Genomic DNA, 15,865 nt, shown 5'->3' with positions numbered 1-15,865 from the left:
TCCTTACCCAAATGGAAGTTATATTTTAGTAGAAGAGACAGATTACCAATAAGTTAAATAACTAAAATATTGAGTATGATAGATAACAGTCAGTGCGGAGGTAAAAAAAATAATAATAAAAATGAAGCAGGGAATGGAGATAGAGTCAAAGATGGAGTAATGATGGCCTTTTGGATAGGCCAAAGGAGGTGAAGGAGTATGCCATACGAATATTTACAGGAGGAATACTCTATGCCAAGAAAAGAGCAGATGCAAAGGCCCCAAGGCAGCAGTGTGGCTGGAATGGTCAGAGAATGGCAAGAAAGCTTTGGGGTCTCGAGTGGTAAGAGATGAGGTTAGAGATGGGGTGACTGACCAAATCATGTAGGGCCTTACACATTATTTTAAGGACTTTGGCTTTTACAATGTGGGCTAGGAAAAAAAGGAATGATATGCTCTGCCTATGTTTGATGGGATTACTTTGGCTGCTGTGTTTAGAGTCAAGATGAAGGAGGCAAGGACAGAAGTAGAGCAGTAAGGAGGCTATGGCAGCAACCCAAGTGAGACATAACCGTCACTTGGGTCAGAGTTGTAGTAGTAAAGCTGGTGAGGACTGGTCAGATTCCAGATATATTTTGAAAGAAGATCCATCAGGATTTTCCGATGAATTTGCTGTATAGTGTGAGGATGAGAGGAGTCGAGGATGCCTTCAAGGTTTCTGGCCTGAACACCTGGAAGATGAGAATTGTCATTAACTGATTTGAGTGGTGTGAGGGAGACTTCAAGACAAGGAGGTCTGGAGAAGAAGACCAGGAGCTTGGTCAATTTGCACATGAAATGCCTATTAACATCCAGATGGAGATGTCAGGTATACATCTGAAGCTCAGGAGAAGGTCTGAGATGGAGATATAACTTAGGGAGTCATGAGCATATAGAAAGTAGAGAAATCGAGAGATTGAATGAGATCATCGAGATGGTGAGTGTACCCAGAAAAGAGAAGATGTCCAAAGATGAAGTCCTGTGGCTTCATTTAGAGGTCAGTGGGATACGGAGGAATTAGCAAAGGATGGAGAAGAAGCCACCAGTAAGATAGGAAGCAAGCAGGAGAATATGACATCCTGGAAGCCAAATGAGGGAAATGTCTCAGCAGGAAGAGTGATCAATTCAGTAAAAGGCTGCTGATCTATCAAGTGAAATGCAAATGTCAAATGGACCCTTGGATTTAGCAATATGGGGGTCATCCAAGCTGTGTGCTTTTAGGGAGGAGTGAGGAGGAATGACCTGGAAGAGATAATGAGGAGGAAGGAAGCCACTACCCCACGTCTAGACCCAGTGATATCAACGAAGGGTCTGGGAGAGAAAATGGCTACCATTTGAGGAGGCAGCCAGGGAAGCAGGGGCCTCTGAGGAAAGGTAAGTTTCAGTTAGAGCAAAAAAGTGAAGGGAATAGTCAAGGAAGGGTTATGAGGTATTTGGCTGATGATTGATAGATGCTTGGCGGAAAGTTCCTGTTCTTTCAGGAGATGGGACAGAAAGAGGGGAGATGGTTACAGAAAAGGCAATGTTTAGAGCCATAAGGAGACTAGAGGTCAGGGATAGGGGATGGCTTGGAGCCCTAGATTTCTTCCGGTGACTGACAGGAACAGGAATATAGGACACGATGTTCCAAAGCAGACTGTGCTAGGAAGTGTCGGGCAGTTTGAGAGGAGTGATGGGAATACATAGAATCTGGGAACTACTGCTTGACTTCTACCAATGGAGGATGAAGTCTGCATAAAGGAAACCTTGCTCCTCCTAGCATGTGGACTTCCTCTTTCTGATGGAGGACTAGGGACTAAAGGAGGGGTGACTTTACATTGAATTCACAGGAAATCTCTCGACCCCTGGGGATGGTTGATTGCCCAGCCAATGCCAGAAATACTCTTTCAGGCATGAGTGCAGCCATCGTAACCCCTGGCATAGACCCCACCCCCAACTTGAGCTGGTGAGGGGTCGTCATCACCATTGGCACACCAGGCAGCCACTTTTGCCCAGTTCCCACTCCCAGGCTTCTGTGACCAAAAGTCAACCCAGAACCATCCCCTCAGTCACAGGATCATCTCTGTTTTATAGGAACATTTCCCGTGGTTGTTCTCTGCTTGCTTTGTTCCAAACGTGTCCAAATGTATTTTCATGTGGCTGAAAGTGTTTAAACATTCTGACATTTCAATCATGTAATACGGCTGAATGAACTTCCATAGTATTTGGCACAGCAGTGTTGCTTAATTCTTTTCTGACTGTGATCGCCAAGCAGGAACCTAAGAAGTGGCAGGTACTCTCTAGGGAGATACAGAAGGCATATGTTGGCTCATGATTGCAGAACACCGTTGATGCAAAGATGTTCTCTTGAGTCCAGAGGCAAATGGTGGGCATTATTTTGCTGAAAATCAGAAGAGACTCAGAATTTGAGAGTTCTGAAGCCTTGAGGACCCTCCTACAACTTTTTAAAAAAAATTTTTCCCAAGATGTTTCCCAGTGCTTTGGAGCTGATTCTCCTTCCTTGAGCTCCAACCCTATCATCAACAGACTGCCAACACAGCAACACATAAAGGAGCTTATCCAAATTATATTAGAGAACTTACATGGGTCTACCACCTACTCATTTAGCAATTAAAGGCTTGGAAGGATATTTTCTGGTTTGATAATAAGGGCAAGATATCATCACTTTCATTTTACAAATGAGCAAATTTCTCTGTCACTCAGGTGGGACTTATTTTCACCAAACTGTATCATTTATTCGTTCGTTCATTCATTTATTCAGTACACCCTTATTTAGCCCTCGTAAGGGCTCATCAGTATTTTCACAGCCAATACTTCTGCTTAGGATTTGAACATTTGAACATTTTAAACACATGCTACTGAATTCTTACTATATGTGATAACTCCTTCAAGAACTATTTTTAGGGGGATACAAAGATAGCTAGAATAAGGACTCTCCCTACAGGAGCTCAAACTTATGTTTACATAATTTACTCTGAACTTCTCAGAGGAGACCCAAGCTGAGATGTCTATCAGTCCAACAACTTTTTTTGGTGTCTGTATTTCGTAAGGTAACCCTTGGTGCTGCGACATACAAATCCCAACATATGTAATGTTTCGAACGCAATAGAAGTTTCTTTCTTGCTTGTGTGAAGTCCAAAATGAGTGGTCCAATGGGTGGGCAACAATCTTCCAAGTAGAGATTCAGGGACCCAGGCTTCTTCCGTGATGTTAGACCCTTTTCAGCAAGTAGCTTCCAAGCATGTTGGGCTCATTTGCATCAGGTGGGTAGAATGGGAAACAACATGGAGGGTAGCGTGTGGGAGGTTCTTATGGGCCAGATGTGAAAGTGCACACAACAGTTGGCAATTCATTCTGTTGGCTAAGACCCAGTCACATGGCCAAACCTAACCTCAAGAGAGGCTTGGAAACGTGGTCTAGCTGTGTGTGTGTGTGTGTGTGTGTGTGTGTGTGTGTGTGTGTGTAGCTTTGGGCATGAGAGGGTTTATCTGGGGCAAGATGGATATAAGTAGGGCAGCAGAAAGCTAGGCAGGTGCGCTCCCTGGTAGGCTTCCGAGGCGTGCTGACAGGGATGAGTTGTGGTCATTTCCAAGGTGTATCTCTTCTTCATGAGGGAGATGCATGTTTGAGTGAGGGGTGTGAAAGAATCCTCCAAGATGGGGGAACTTTGCTTTCGCTTCAAGTTCTTCTTGTCCCGGGTGCATTCGTTGTTCTCCAGTTCTGTCTACCCACACGATTAATCCAATGATCTCCTGCCCTCCATCTTTGGTACTACCTCTGGCTCCTGAAGGCTTTTACAGAAGACTTTCCTTGACTCTTCTGATCTTGGATCGCATGCAGTCTTATCCTGCAAATCCATCTAAGCCTATGGGCTTGTGGGACAGAAAGAAATGCTTAAATTGAATTCTGTCATATGTTCGTTGCCAGGCTTAGTCCGTTGGTTGATCACACAATAATAGAGTTTGTTCCCAAGTTCCAACAACTCATTACTGTCTCCAGGAAAGCCACTTCCTGTTTCTATCTCTCTAGTTCTTCTTCTGGGCGCGGGGGAGAAATGACTTTTATACATCATAGCTATCTTGAGGGCACATAGTGGCTTCCCGGTAAATGCTGTCTGCATACCAGCTTTCAGTAAAAAGTGATTCTGAAGTCCTCTGCAAATCCCAAAATACCAGCCAAGGGTTCCTTATTGCTGAGTCTGTGGGCACTTCCAAGTTCTGGCTGAGGGGAGAAAATAGCCTCCTCACACTTTTTACTTTGTAATTGGATGTTAAAATAGAAATTTCTGCTGAGACACTAATAGATACCAGATACCAAAGGGACCTCTGAGATAAACTTTCTTATAGGATTTGCAGAAAGAAATGGCAAAAGCCCAAAATGATGAGTTTTGTGACTCACCCACAACGTGGGGGAAAAGGGTTGAGGGTTAGTGTTTAGCAGAAGATTTTTTTAGACGTGATTTATTTGAGAAAGCTGTGTTGAGAAAGCCGGGAAATGCTTCTCTCTTCACTTCAGATCATGAGAGAGGGGCTTTGGCGAAATCATTTGGCGGGGTGATACGTGTTGCCCATCGTTCGAGGGGAGACGCAGTCGATGAATGTCTACTTCGTACCTGGAATGGATAGACTGACTGTTCTAGTGGGTGGTTGCACTGGGTGGACCAGCAACCAACAGTTCTGGAATCTACTGGAAAAAAGGATGCATAAATGTTTCCTGTGAAACAGATTTGGACGTTTACGTGTGTGTGTGTGTGTGTGTGTGTGTATGTGTGTTCGATTGGAAGAGAGAGAGAAGCAGAAACAAGCAGCAGTAGGATCAATTTAGGAACTATCCAGCAGGGCCCACTTAAAACAGTGAAAAAAAAAATCTTTGGAGAATAGAGCTGACAATAAAGCCAAGGGGACAGCCAGCGACAGAAAACAGCAAAGAGATGAGACAGGAGAGAGTCCATCACCTGGGGCAAGAGGACTGCCTGTCTCCCCCTCCCCCAACTACATACTTCTCCCTCTTCCCACAGGGTGTGGGGGGGGGAGGGTGGAAGGCGTGAAGTACCAGGTGAACAGCTGGGAGAAGAAAAACAAAGAAGCACTATTTTTTCTCCAGATCAAAAGCTGACCATGTCTCTTCCCACCCCCACCCTACCCCCCAGCAGCATCGGGTCATGTTCAAAATTTTGATCATTGCACAGACCTGGAAATTTCAGTTCCCGGTAATTACCAAAAAGAGAATGGGTTTTGGACTGAAAGTGACCATAGGAATTTTTATTACCTAAGCTCTCCAGAAAAGAAACGGGGCTCCCCAGGATTTGGTCTTAGGTCTGGGAAGGAATTATCCTTCTGAATAATTGTAAAGGAGTAGTAGGAGACAAAAAAATAAAGTCACCTTGTATTTATGTAACCATGTGGTGACAGCCCCTTTGGAATACGTTGGGAATGTTCACGATCCCCCTCTATGACACATATCCTGGGAAGAGGCAGATGATTGTTTTCTTTTGTGGACATATTAAATACCTCCCCATGTGTGTTGTATCCCTTTTCCTCACCCTGATCTCAGAAGAAATGGAGACACCCTCATTTCCATTACCTGCACTACTGTTTTTCACGCAATGCTTCAAGGCATTACCTTGGGGTCGATTCCTAAATTTTGAGATGCTTAATTAAATAAATGCATGCAAATTCTAGGTGCATCTTTTTTTCTGCTTAAACATACAGCCACAAATTTAGTGCTTCAAAATTGTGCTTCGCTCCAGCATTTAGCCATAGTTGTGAGCATATTAGCATTGCACTCCGAAATGACATAATCATTTAAGCATCGGGCTCCATTTCAAAAGATACTTCAGAAGCCAGGAGGTCTCCAAGGGATTGATTTCCTCCCTCTCCTTATTTACTTATTATCTTTCTTTGTATTGCAGTAAAATTCAAGGCTGAGGAAGAGCTAGCTCTCTGAATCCCCGGCTGGGAGTAAATAATTCAGCACAGTGTGGCATAGAAAATGCTTCCCTCTGCCTCATTTTTTAAAAACTTGTGTCTGTGTGGATTCAAGATCCTGCTGAGTGCTCTGATGGAGAGCAGGACAAGATGTCCTGGCTGAATCGAGAGATACGAAGTCAGTGAGGTGTAAGTCATGGGACGATGCGCCGTTCTGAAACTTGATGGAAAGTGACACCACTTTTGAAGTTTTTGGTTTTCAGCGGACTAAGCACTATTCGGTGTCTTTTGCAGCCAGGTCAGAGCAACAGAGAAACGTACTATGCAGAGCAGGGGGAGTGCTGTCTGGCTACTTTCCTTGCCTACTGTGTTCCTCTTTTCTTTTGGGTTGACGGCTCAGAGTCCTGGGTGCACATCATTGGTTAACTTCCAGCTGCTATGTTAGCTGCACTGATTCCCCCGCCGATATGGCAACAGGTCTTCCCCACACCCTCCTTCCCCAGAACCTTAAAACATTATCAAAAATTACACCCTGCCTTTAACTGCAAATTCCACTGCCCAGTATGGTATCTGTCCAACAGTGCTATAACCTTCAAAACAACCGCGCTGGCTTGATTTTGTGCGTGATCGACTAGAACTCTGTTTGGACACAGCAGTTGAGGGCACTGTATTAAGTGAGTAGGGACGGCAGAGCTGTTGAGGACCGTCTTGCAAATGACAACGTAACCGGTGTTGTCGAGGCCCCGCCCACACCCAGTTCACTGCACTCAGAATGACTTCCAACTGCCAGCGTCTCCATCTCTGGGTCAGGAGGCCGTGACCCAAACCACGGATGGCCACTCTGCCTGTGCATGGGGCAGTCTGGAAGTGTCTAACGCTCCCCAAGATGAGCCCTCCATCAAAGACGCTCAGGAGCCGGCGTACAAATGTTCCAAGTCCTTTGCCTCTCAAGTGGGATGCTTCTGAGATGTGTGTATTAACGCTGGTTGCCCGAATTTACCAATGAAACTTAGTGCCAGTCACTCACTGTGATGACTGGATTGATAATACCTCCTTTCTTGGTTTTTCTCCCTCACTTCACTATTTCCCTGCCGGTGTCCCCCTGGACCTCCGGAATAAACTACGGAGAATCAGATCCTTATCCCTCTGAGTCTGCTTTTCAGGAACCCAAACCAAGACCAAAAGACCAGTCATACCCCACGAAAGGTCTTCAAACTCAATATCGAATATCCAAGCATATTAGGATAATTCTTTTATTTTTTTAAACTTTTATTTATGTATTTTTCAGAGAGAGAGAGAACAAGCAGGGGGAGTAGCAGAGGGAGAGGGGGATGCAGACTCCTTGCTGAGCAAGGAGCCCCACACGGGACTCGATCCCAGGACCCCAGGATCATGGCCTGAGCTGAAGGCAGATGCTTCACCGACTGAGCCACTCAGGCACCTAGGATAATTCTTTTAAACAAACATGTCCTAATGGAGGAGTGACACACCCATGCACAATCCTCATATGTCTTTCCTTACCTGCTCTGGCCAAGGCCACTGCAGTGTGGACAGAAATGGAAGATGTTCTTAGTTCGACACCATCCTTTGAACTCATCTGCATGCCTCCAACTTCCCCTCCATCCCATCTGCCCTGTATGACACTAGCAGGCCAGTTCTCTCTGCACCCCATTTTCAGACATTGCTCCCTGTTCAGAAATCCACAGCGGCCTCCCAATCGGACAGCCACAAGGCGAAATGTCTCTCCCTTATCCTAAGCCTCTCTCGTATTCTGGGGAGAGAAGCTGGTGGTTTATTGTCCCAGCCCCTCTTCCTGCAGCTCCGTGGATTGGCAGTGCCTGCATTTGGCCACTGAAGGCCACAGCTCCTATTGGACACCCTCCTATAGCTACAGTGGTTGCTCTTGTTCTCTCTTTTTACAAATTTTTTTTTTTATTTGTCAGAAAGAGCAAGAGAGAGTGAGCGCAAGCTGGGGGAGCAGCAGGCAGAGCAGGCAGAGGGAGAAGCAGACTCCCCTCTGAGCAAGGAGCCCCACGCGGGACTCGATCCCAAGACCCCAGGATCATGACCTGAGCCGAAGGCAGACGCTTCACCGACTAAATCACCCAGGCGCCCCTCAAGCTCTCTCTGCAGGTTACTTAACCACTCTATCCTCTTGAGCCTCCCGGCTACCTTTTCATCCTGGGGTACTTGACTATCGCTTGTTAGTTCTTTCTGGTAAGCTCTCTCCACTTATCCCTCTGACTGTGCCGCCTGTTTTCTGCCAGCAACCCCCGTGCTAACGGAGAACTCAGGAGTTCTGGGTTCCAGACTTGTCCCTGTCACGTTCTGCCTTGCGTGACTTTGGATCTTACTTATCTGAGTGCCTTTGAGCCCTCTCCTCATTATCTGTGAATGGGAACAATAAGGCCTACACAGCACACCTAATAGGGTTGATAAGTTAATAAAATTTAGTTTTGTGCTGGAAAAGATACTGTTTTATAAATGTGGAGAACTCCATAAACCTTAGGGTTTGTTACTATCGTCTTAGAAGAATCTTGAGTAAGACTCGCAAAACACCTTCCCAGAAAAGGAAAAAAAAAAAACAGGAATAAGGTCACAGAAGGAAGTAGACAACTTGAGAGAAACATCCATGCCACTTATAAGTCAGTCCTCACTCAGGGCCTCACTCAGGGCCTCACTCAGGGCCTCAAGCACAGGGCAACCCTGTGTGTTGCCATAGCAACTGCCAGCCAGAATCTGGAAATTCCAGCAGCTTACAACATCAATCATCATGCGAAAAGGGATCAGAGCAAACTGCAGAAAATGTGTATCATGGAGGCCACAGAAAGAACTAGAGTAGAGACGGTCTGTAGAAGTTGTTCTCTAAGTATGGGCCATGGCCCCGCAGCATCAGTATCACTAGGAACTTCTTAGACATGCAGAGTCTTGAGCTCCACTCGAGACCTACTGAATCAGAAACTCTAGGGGTGGGACCCAGCACTGTGTTTTCATAAGCCCTCGAAGTGATTTCAGTGCATGCTAAAATTTGACAACGACCGCCCTAGGGCTCGGGAAGTTTGCCTTCCACTCCCGGTGTCCAAACATGCACAGCGTGAATAATGAAGAGACTGAAATAAAAGTTTAAAAATGGAAGGCAAATATGATCTCATCATTTCCCCGTGGTTTACCTGAGTAGGAATGGTGACTGAAACACAGCAGTGGAAAATCTGACTGCATGCGTTCTCCGGCTCTGCATGACCAATGACCACAAATTGACTTGCTTACGACAACACACATTCATTATCACACAGTTGTCTGTGGGTCACAAGTCTGGGCATGACTTAACTGGGTCCTCTGCTTTTGTAGCTCACAAAGTTGCAATGAAGGTGCTGGGCAGGACTGGATTCTCATCAGAGGCTTGACTGGAGAAGGATTTGCTACCGAGTGCCCTCACGTTGTTGGCAGAATTCACTTTCTTGTGGCTGTAGGATTCATGGAAGCTCACTTCTTCAGAGCCAGCCACAGAGAGAGAAACCTCTAGCTAAATGGAATCTTCTGTAACAGAACACAGTCCTGGGAGTGACCATCCATCACCTTGATGTGTTCTATGGGTTCGAAGTAAGTCACAGGTGTCACCCACTCTCAAGGGGAGGATAGGGGATTATGCAAGCGTGTGAACAGAGGGAAGTGGGGATCATAAGAAAAGGAAATCTTCTAGAGCCTGTCCTTTGGCCCCCAGGATTATTCATGTTTCTCTCACATGGGAAATACATTTATCCCTGTCCAAAGGTTCCCAAAAGTCTCATGGCATTAGAGCATCCGCTCAAAGTCCAAAATCTCATCATCTAAATCAGGTCCAAGTGTGGAGGAGGCTCCTGGTGTCACTGACGCACGGCTCTGGGGCTCCAGTTGCTTTCCATCTGTGGGCCCATGAAACTAAAGAGACACATTATCTGCTCCCAACACAGCCAACATACAATGGTGAGAGGAGCACAGCACAACAGCTGTAGACATCCCAGTTCGAAAAGGGACAGAATGGAGAGAAAAAGGAGTCAATGGTCCACAGCCGTTCTGAAATCCAGCCAGGCAGACAGTGCGAGTTACTTGATTCCATTTCAGGGTGGGAGTCATTCCTTGTGGCTCTCAGCTCCACCCTCGGGGCTCTTGGTTCTGTGTTAATCGTCCTTACGTTTTCAAGAAAGGTAGCCTATGTTTGCCACGGAAGTAGTTTTATCAGCCTGCTTCCTGCCAGTGTAATTTTGGGGATCCAACAGCCTCTCCATTTTGCACTCTCTTTGTCCTTTTCAGTTCAAGCTGGTAGTGTTTATTATGAAACAGTTTTCTCAGAAACTTTGTGGGTGTTCCATGGATTTCAGTGGGGTTTGCTCCATTAGACAAAAGCCACACCCACAGATTTTTTTTTTCCCCAAAACAATCCCTTCTCTATTTGGACCTCTTGTTGAGAGGGCAGAGAAGATTTCCAGAAAGCCTATGGTTTGATTGAGAGGGTCTATGAAACACAGTCTCTTGAAAGGGTCCTTTGTATGACCGAACACTCTGACTTCTTGACCGTTCTGATTTTTTAGCAAAAGCTTGCAGGGCTACACTCTTCCTAGACACTCTTTGTCTAGACTGAGCTATCTTAATTTTAGCATCTCTTTGCCATCTGAAAAGACTGCATTTCCAAAATCATCAAGTCCTCTTTCTTTTTTTTTTCCTTCCCTTAATTTATTTCTCTCCTCTCACATTTCACTCCAAACAACAAGAAGAAACTAGGCAGCGCTGTTAATACTTCACTGGCAGGGGCACCTGGGTGGCACAGCGGTTAAGCGTCTGCCTTCGGCTCAGGGCGTGATCCCGGCGTTATGGGATCAAGCCCCACATCAGGCTCCTCCGCTGTGAGCCTGCTTCTTCCTCCCCCACTCCCCCTGCTTGTGTTCCCTCTCTTGCTGGCTGTCTCTCTGTCAAATAAATAAATAAAATCTTTAAAAAAAAATACTTCACTGGCAAATCTCCTTAGCTAGATAACCGAGTTCAATCTCTTCTAAGTTGTGCTTTGCCCGTAACAGCAGGAGATCCTTTTTCTGAGCCTTCTGCCCCTACATAACAAGGATTCTCCTTCCTTCCGTTAACATATTCCTCACTTCACCTGCGCCCTCACCCGCAGCATCCTCCAAATCCAGACTTCTACTGCTCGAGGCAATTTAGGCTTTCTCTATGATGTTCCTCCAGATTCTTCCAGAGTCTTATCTACTGCTAAGCTGCAAAGCCATTCCCACTTTTCTGGGTATTTGTTACAGCAACGTCCTACTACTTGTACCAAAATATGTTAGTTTTCTATCACTGTGTAATGAATTACCATGAAATCAGCAGCTTAAAATGAGATTCATTTGTTATCTCAGTTTCTGTAGGTCAGAAGTTATAGTATTGCTTAGTTTGGGCCTCTGTTCAGGGTCTCACAAGGTTGAAATCAAAGGATCAGCCAGGAGTCGGAGGGTTGAGTGCAGAAGAATTTGACTCCTAGCTCCCTCAAGTTACTAGAAGAATTCATTTACTTGGGGCAGTAAGATTCATGGAAGCTTGCTTCTTCAGAGCCAGCGAGAGAGAGACCGCTAGGAAGATAGTCTTGTATATTGTAACATAATCACTGGGATAACATCCCTCACCTTTGCTATAATTTATTGATCAGAAGCGAGTCACAGATTTCTCACACATTCTAAGGGAGAGGATTATGTAAGGACATGAACACAAGAAGATAGAGATTGTTGGAGTCACCCTAAAATCTGTTTGCCACACTGACCTTTTTCAAAATAAACAGAACAAACAATTTTCAGGAGAAGAATCCCTTCACATTAAGAACATATGTAAATTAAAACCCAGGAGCTCACGGGTGGGTGGGAAGAGAAAAGCAATTAAGTATGGAAAGAAGTTTTTTTTTAAGATTTTATTTATTTGTGAAAGAGAGTGAGTGAGAGCATGAGAGTGTGTGTGGGGGAACAGCAGAGGGAGAGGGAGAAGCAGGCTCCCCACTGAGCAGGGAGCCTGACATGGGGCTTGATCCCAGGACCCTGGATCATGACCTGAGCCAAAGGCAGACGCTTAACCAACTGAGCCATGCAGATGCCCCTGGAAAGACTTTTTTTTTTAAAAAAAAAGTTTCACTATAGATGGCTAAGAGAGGTGTGGGGGACGCTTTGCTAATAAAGGTGATGCAGAAAGAAGGGAAAGATCCAGAAGGATAAACTGGTTAGGGAAAGATATGTAGGTGAGGTAAGACCTAAAGTGTACTTCAGATAGCGTGTAGTATTTAGAGGTGAAGAGAGCATTTTATTATGTAGTGAAGATGCAAAAACTAGTCAGAGTTGGTAACCAGCACAGAACATAGAAGGGACAGCCGGGAGACTGAAGTGATTCAGTGGTTCTCTACTGTGGCTACACATTTGAGTCACCTGGAAACTTTAAAAAAATACTGATTCCCCCACTGATCCCAGGTGTCCCATTTCAGCTGGTAGGAGGAGAAGCCCAGAAGTCAGTGGTTGATAAAAGTGCTCGAGCTAATGGCATTTTGGTGTTGAGCTTGTAGCCTCTGAACTGTGAGAAAGTAAATATCTGTTGTTTAAGCCAAAATACATACATACATACATACATCAAAGTGCTCAAGGTAAATTTCGTGTAGAGCAGGGCTGAGTGCTGCAAGACTGATTAAAAGAACATACTCCCATGAAACAAAGCAGTGGGTCACATTATGTCAAGTAGGATGAACTGCAGGTTACGTGTATCACCTAGGACATAGAACAAAAAACTAGTTTAGACTCACCCCACTTCCGCATAACCATAGAATGTAGATGTGTCAGACATTTCTGAGGCCTAGTTCAGATCCTCTTGCTGTCGTGTGTTTCTTTTCGTTTTTTTTCTCCGCTGTTGTAGTGATGGGAAGTTTGATGAGGGCTTTCTTCCTCTGGTCCCCATCAGAGTGCCTCCCCTCCCAACTGAACCAGATGCTTCTGTCCTTGGTACTATGCCCCGCACCTTCACCCTGGCCTGCACAAACCAGAAGTGTAGGCTGGTTAACATCCCGTGGTGTAAACCTTTGGCCAATGGGGTCCAAGAACCAGTGGATAAATCTCCTCCTCTTTATCCGCACACTGTCCCCAGTGGAGTCCTTGAGTGCTTTTTATAGCGATATTTTCTTGGGGGTCAAGTGCCACAAATCTAGAATTCTGTGGCACTTAACGACAGCAGGCTTAACAGCACCATTTTATGTTTGTTCTACTTCAGCTCTCCCACTCTGTTCCTTCCTGCTTCCTGGAACAGTATCCCTGATCAAATACAAGCACACGAGCTCCAGGAGCCTTGGGCTCTGCTCTCTGCAGAACCCACATTACAAATGGAAGTACCTTGTACTAGAGCAGTTTGGAACTTGTATTTCTATCGTAAACATTATATTTAAAACTTTGTTTTCACGTTTAAACACTTAACGACATTTTAAAACATACTACTGTGTGGGAGAAATCTTAAGTAACATACAACTACAAATCTTAAATACCGTACAAATCTTAAGTAAATACAATTGGTAGAACATCATCATATGTGGAGAAGACATTTTGAAAAGGGACAACAGAGGGGATGCAAAGCCAGCATGCTGCCAGTGCTGAGAAAAGCTAAGTAACCACAAATAAAACAAATACTTAATTTTTTTTTAATTTTTAAGTAGGCTCCACACCCAGTGTGGGGCTTGAACTCACGGCCCTGAGATCGAGAGTCACACTCTCTACCAGATGAGCCAGCCAGGTGCCCCCAAAACAATTACCTGTTTTTAACAGCTTTATTGAGGTATAATTGACATACAACAAACTGCAGATACTTAAAGAATGCTATTTATAATTTTTGACATATGTAGATATGCATGAGACCATAACCACAATCAAAATAATAAACATCTCCATCACTCTCAAAAGGTTTCTTGTGTCACTTTGGAAGAGCTCCCCCATCGTCCTCTGAGCTCTAGCCTCCCTTCCCTGGGAAACTTATGATCTATTATCTGTCATTATAGATTAAATTCCATTTTCTAGAATTTTATATAAATGAATCATACAATATATATACTCTTTTTTTGGTCCAGCTTCTTTACTCAGCATAATTACTATGAGAGTCATTTACATTGCAGTGTGCATCAATAGTTCATTTCATTTTATTGCTGAGTAGTATCCTGTTGAATAACTACATCATGATTTGTTTATTCCCTCACCAGCTGACGGCGGGTTATTGGGTTATTTACACTTGAAGGCTGTGTTCTGAAAAGGTGCTGTGGACTACCTGTACAACTATTTGTATGGATGTACACTTTTTTCTCTCTTGGGTCATTACTTAGGGTGGAATGGCTGGGTCATATGTAATAGATGTGTATTTCACATTTTAAGAAACTGCCAAAATATTTTCCAATGTGATTTTACCATTTTACATTCCCACCAGAAGCGTATGAGTATTCCAGTTCCTCCAAATCCTTGCCAACACTTGGTATGGTTTATCTTTTCAATTCAAGCCATTCGAATTGCAGTAGTATCTCATTGCAGTTTTAATCTGCCCTTCCCTAATGACTGATGAAGTTGAGCATCTTCTCATGTGCTTGTTTATTGTCACCTATTTTAAGAAGAGTTTGGGAAGAATTGGTGTTATTTCTTCGTAACATGTTAGAATTCTCCAGTGAAGCCATCTAGGCCTGAGGATTTCTTATTTATTTATTTATTTATTTATTTATTTATTTAGAGAATGGGGAAAGGGGCAGAGGCTGAGGGAGAGAGAATCCACGATCTCATGACCCTGAGATCATGACCTGAGTTGAAATCAAGAGTCAATTGCTCAACTGACTGAGCCACACTCCACTACATATCTAATTTTTATTTATTTATTTATAAGATTTTATTTATTTATTTGAGAGAGAGAGATTGAGAGAGAGAGAGAGCACAAGCAGGGAAGGGGAAGAGACAGAGGCATAGAGAGAAGCAAACTCCCCGCTGAGCAGGGAGCCCGACATGGGGCTCCATCCCAGGACACCAGGATCATGACCTGAGCTGAAGGTAGATGGTTAACTGACTGAGCCACCCAGGGGCCCCTACGTATTTAATTTTTAAAATAGATAGATAACCATTAAGATTATCTATTTCTTCTTGACAAAGCTTTGGTAGTTCGTGTCTTTCAAAAAAATTTGTCCGTTTCATCTGTTATCAAATTGATTGGCATAAAGTGATTTGTCGTACACCATTTTTATCCTTTTTATATCCATAGAATCTGTAGTGATGTTGTCTCTCATTCCTGATGTTGGTAATTTGTGTTCTTTCTCTCTCTCTCTGCTGATAAGTCTGACAAGAGTTCTATCAATGTTACTGATTTTCTCCAAGAACCAACTTACGGTTTTATAATTTTTTTCTATTGTTTTTATCCTGTCTAGTCCGTTCATTTCTGCTCTAAATTCTTTTTTCTTTTTACTTTCGTCAGTCATTTTTTAGTTTCTTTTTTTCCCCAAATTCTTATTTAAATTCCAGTTAGTTAACATTCCTGGTAATACTGGTTTCAGATGTACAATTTCGTGATTCAATACTTCCATACAATACACAGTGCTCGTCACAGTGCGCTCCTTAAATCCATCACCTATTTCGTTCATCCCGCCCACCTCCCTTCCCTGGTAACCATCAGTTTGTTCTCTATAGTTAAGAGCCTGTTTCTTTGTTTGTCTCTTTTTTCCTTTGTTCATTTGTTTCTTAAATTCCACATGAGTGAAATCACATGGTATTTGTCTTTCTCTGACTGACTTACTTCGCTTAGCATCATACTCTAAAAATATGGAAACCCTTTACGAATTTGCATGCCATCCCTGTGCACGGGCTGTGCTAATCTTTGTATCATTTCAATTTTAGTATATGTGCTGCCAAAGTGGGCAC

General features: G+C 44.0%; 1 non-coding gene across 1 annotated transcript; it reads right to left on the bottom strand.

Annotated features, from left to right (window-relative positions):
* Nucleotides 1–15,760: 15,760 nt before the first annotated feature.
* Nucleotides 15,761–15,865, bottom strand: LOC117797534. The gene has a single exon (XR_004622549.1). It is a non-coding gene; the product is annotated as a U6 spliceosomal RNA (small nuclear RNA).

This window comes from Ailuropoda melanoleuca, chromosome X (genome assembly GCF_002007445.2).
Source record: "Ailuropoda melanoleuca isolate Jingjing chromosome X, ASM200744v2, whole genome shotgun sequence".
Lineage (NCBI taxonomy): Eukaryota > Metazoa > Chordata > Mammalia > Carnivora > Ursidae > Ailuropoda > Ailuropoda melanoleuca.
Note: the sequence above shows the minus strand (reverse complement) of the source record. Positions and strands in the feature narration are given on the sequence as shown.